Source organism: Mercenaria mercenaria, unplaced genomic scaffold (assembly GCF_021730395.1).
Source record: "Mercenaria mercenaria strain notata unplaced genomic scaffold, MADL_Memer_1 contig_4665, whole genome shotgun sequence".
Lineage (NCBI taxonomy): Eukaryota > Metazoa > Mollusca > Bivalvia > Venerida > Veneridae > Mercenaria > Mercenaria mercenaria.
Window position 1 is genome coordinate 71962 of NW_026462910.1, and position 5051 is coordinate 77012.

Consider the following 5051-nt stretch of genomic DNA (forward strand, 5'->3'; position numbering starts at 1 on the left):
ATAAACTGAAAGTACACTTACCGAAAAATATACGTCACTGTACGTAATATTCTACTTCGATGAGAACGCTTCAAACGTTTTTCATGTTAACGACCCCACTATTTTATGTAAATAAGTCTTTTCATAGTTCTGACTACCATAACTTTTCTCGTGGTCGCGTTCAATGCAGAGATCCTAACAGTTGATCTATACATAGATATAAACATTTCGACGTTGATATTTTAGCTATTCTTTGGCAGCTGCGGTTGATTTTGTTTAAATGGCCTTCGCTATATTGGTACTGATATACATGTATAACTATTTTCAATGTCCCCGTATAGCACAGTCAATATCTTAAAAATCTTAACCAATTCAACATTGTAGCATTGATACATAATATTATTATACTAGTTATATGTACTGTTTTTACCCCCTTTGTTATATCAACTGTACATACTAAATTTTGTCAAACAGACAGTATATTAGATAAGACATTAAGTATAACGTATCGTCACCTATTGCGAATTTATCCAATTTCAGTCGTTTGCTCTCGTGTTTACAGTTTTAAAGTATTGAAAGATGTACACCAGTAACAATAACTTGTTATATACTGTTTTTAAATATGCCATAAAAACATTTCTGCTGAACTTGAAGACGCTCCAATTCAAGAAGCTTCCTTGGATCTTTAGCGCGCCAGGTATAAAGCACTCACACACAGGGCCCTTATCCAATAGTAATTTTAGTTGGATGAATGGGGACTTGAACTTACGACTCCTGGCTTCGTATATAGTCAGTGTTACCACTAGGCACTGCATTCGGTTTTTATTGCCTATTTAAAGGGTGCTATACTTTTACAGGATTTGTCGGACGACAGAAACGATAACGTATGTGTATTTAAGTATCACTATGTTCCTGGCAATTGTTCAAGTAAGATTTCATTTCGAAAATTAGAAACATTTTTTCTTTTCTTTGAAATTTGTCAAATATTCAGACAATTATGTTGTCAAGAACATATTAAAATTTCAACAAAATCAAGTGATGCAGATCCATTTTATGACCTCCGCTCATTTTTCAAAAGTCACAAAAATACAGATGCATGTTTTAGCAAATATCATTTGTAAGGATACAAATTCCACTGATTTATTGTCAAATATTAAACCAAATTCAAATAACTTCGAACAAAAAAAAGTTATTTTGTTTTGCAATGATTTTCATGACTTGCAACGAAATTCGCTCGTATTTTTTTAAATTCTAGAAAATGTGTATTTTTTGTGACTTTTTTAAAATTTGGTTGAGGTCATAAAATACATAAAATGATATCATAGCATTACACTGATTTTGTTGAAATTCTGATATTAACAACATTTATTTTCTAAATAGGTGAGAAAATTCATAAATATATTTTAAATATTATGAAAGATATTTTAACAAATATCGAAGGGTCGTTAGAAGTTTCGAATTACACTGTCAAATAAATATTATTAGTCAACGCAGTGTAGAAAATTTGCTTAAAATGGAAATTAATTCATTGACGTACACGAAATGTTACGTTATATCTGGAAAGGGCTCAGTTGTTTGAAACTTTAACTGGCCGTTAAACTTACCGACGGTTAAAGTTTGATTCAAAATACTAGTCTTGAGGGGAAACCTTAGTAAGCTATTTTGTTTTTACTTTTTAGTGTTCAAAATCCTTAGCTCATACATCTGTTTTTCTAAGTTTTCTAAAATGTCAAAATATAACCCTAAAAGTTAATCGACTGTTAGCTTAAACGCCTGTTAAAGTTTCGAACAACTGGGACAAGATCTATTTTGGTAATTGAATTTGTGAATTTACAACATAAATATGTTTTGTAAAACCTACTAGCATGCTACTAGTAAGAATAAAGAACGCACATGTTAACCTTGCGGGGCTGCTTTACCTTTTGAGTATCACTTCCCTATGGGTGATCAAGATAACCCTACTTCATTTTTATCTACACTCATAGGCGAGGAGATCCGTAAAATAATCACAGGTATAAATGCACTTCCGTTTTGATAAATATTTTGTTATTTCGTGAAATATCAAGTAATTTTGAGATCAGTGATGTTTTGTGTCTTTTTGGATGTTTAAATGTTAGCAGGCACTTTAAAATTTTCACTATTTATCTGAGGATTATAAACTTAGTCCGTCTGTCCAAGGCATATCTAGTAGGTACGTGGTACTGGTGCTTGTAAAAATTCAAAGGCTCTACCTTGCATTTTTTTTAAAATCAACTTTCTATGACCATATTTGTATCAAGTGGAGGATAGGTTCCAGCAAATACAATACTAATCTACAAAACAATATCAGAATTCTTACACTTTCGTTTAAAAACTGTAATGTTTGTCGAACCGGTGCTTTATCTTTGTAATTGTTAATTGCATTCAGTTTTATTTTTTGTGTGAACATTTGTATTCTTTCGTAGCTGCCTCCCTGCAGATGTTGTAAAAATCAACCTAGATCTAGTATTGTTAAAGTTATTGTCTTGGTTTGGTTGCTGATACCTTTTTTCATAGTATACAAGGGGAAAATGAAGCTTTAGTTGATCTTATATGTTAATGTTCATAAACTATAATATAAACAAAGGGTGATTTTCAGCTTAACTTGTCAGAATAAATAAAAAAGCAATTTTATCATGTTATGAATTTTCTTTAGTAAAGTCTTTAGGATATAAAATGTACAGCAGATATAGTTATTATTTATGTTTCAAAATCGTAAAATGCTAGCCTATATTATATTCGACACGCTATATCCAAAGATGCAGGACTATACTGACGAGATAAAGGAACGCCTCATCAAAAGCTGGCGTTATTTTCGTTACATAGTTTAAATTTGTTGGGCAATGTCAGAAATGTACATGCACTATGACCGACAAACATAGCCAACCGAAACTCGTACGATTTTATTCATCCCATTGTTAAATTCATGTACCATTTCCTCGTGCAGCCCGTGTGTGTCAACCATGTTTTATTGAGCGAATTTTACACAGGTACATGTGTTAGTCGACATACGTCCTTATTTTCAGAGATTTTCTGAGAGTTAATCACATGGGGGAGGAACTGTTACACGAGACTCGGTTGTGGAGGATATCATGTTACAGATTTAGGATGCTACTGCTACAGTTTTCCTGGATAACGTTACAGCATATAATAATCGCTGGCGGTGGTTTGTTTGCCAACGAAAATGGTAAAGATTTATCTCTTTTTTGCAAAATATAAATTGTATTTCTAGATCAATGGTATGTATGTCATTTGAGACATGGCTTAGCATGCGAAACAGGGTGTATTGAAGTCTATTAAACGTTTTATGACGGAATTCGAAATTTCGATATAAAATTTTCAAAAAGGAATTGATTAAAATATATTTCAACCATATTTTATGCTCATTTGCATCGATAAAAATCTCCTTCAGGCATGCACTTATAATACGAGGTAGAAAAATTACTGTGGGTCTAATGTTTCGTGGTTTTATAAAATGTTACTGTTTAGCAGGATATGTTACAGTTGTGGGGTGCTACTTCTGGATGTGTTACAGATTTAGGATGATACTTTTTGGAATACGTTTAGACAATATACAACACTAGAATAGTAAATAAAATTTAAACATCATTAATTATGTGTTTTATTTTTGTAAGATGTAACAAATATATTATACCAAGTGCATTTTTTCGAATTTCGAAATTCGAAATCAACATCTGTATATACTAACTTAAAATGATATAAATATTTTCAATGGAAAGCTGATGTTCTATATCCAATGTATATGATACCATAATCACCACTTCGCATTGAATCGTCGTTTGCACTTTAATCGGCTGATCCTTTATAAATAGTACCTGTTTAGGCTACCATGCAATCGCTATGTCCTAGCTTCAGTAGAGTTCTAAAATGTTTCTTTGCGTGTCTTTAACAACGGTTTCTGTTAGTAATATGCTTTAAAGAAAATATCCCCTCGGAATCGGTAATGGAGAACTTAAGAAATTAATTGACTTTTCTAAAGAAAATTCGTACATGTGCAATAAAACTTTATTTCAAATAACAAAAGATACCTTTTTATGAAAACATGTATACGTATTTACTGTTGGAACAACCACCGAATCACCGTCTGCTTGCTAAAAAAACTTGACCTACTTATACCATATTACGTCAGAGCCTCGGTATGTTAAATGGCGCATCTGCAGGATATTCCAAACATTTCCGATCAAAACATATTTATCTCGGACATCAGGTCCACAGACCTGAAACTTCTGTCTAGAATACAATGAATGTGGGCAACAAAAGCCAACATATTCATTTTTCCGTCTGTATTTTGCTGAAAGACCTCCTAATACAGTCCTAGAAAACCAAAAATGTTATTGCTACAAATATTTTAATTACAAAAATCAACAGTCGATTATCTGTTTTTTACTTAATTTCACAATATCGGAAATAAGAAACGACGCCTTCTGTGCGTGGAAAGAAAATGTCACATGACCTTGTTTAGATACAAAAATCTAAACATAAAAACGTCTTTCTATGTTTTTATGGGGTGTGATTTGGAGATGAAAAAGTGTCTTAAGAAAATATTGACATATTTTGTGTAAGTTAACTTAAACTGCTTTTCTTGAGAATTGCGAGTTTATTAGTAGTGTTTGACCGGAAGCTTTCCATAAATATCCGATTTTAAACCATTTTATGCGTCATTGCGTGTGTCGTATACGCAATTTAGGCATGTAAAGGTGCGCCATTATACATACATTGCGTTCAGATGCATATTTTTGTTGAGCCTTTGAAATGTTTGTCGGATTTCGTTTATGTGGTAATATCGGTGTTGTTTACAGTAAACAATACTTTTTAAACATATTAAACCTAATCTATAAGTTTATTATTGGATTTTGTACAGAGTGTTTAATAGCTCGCATGACCATTACCCCTAATTACATGTATTAGTTTCAGGTAAATCGGAGCGGTAAAGGGTTAGGGTTAAGCGATCAAAAGATCGAATAAATAGATGAGCCTGACTGCTTCAAATGACGAAATAAATGTTATGTGGCATTATTTACATCTAACTGCAG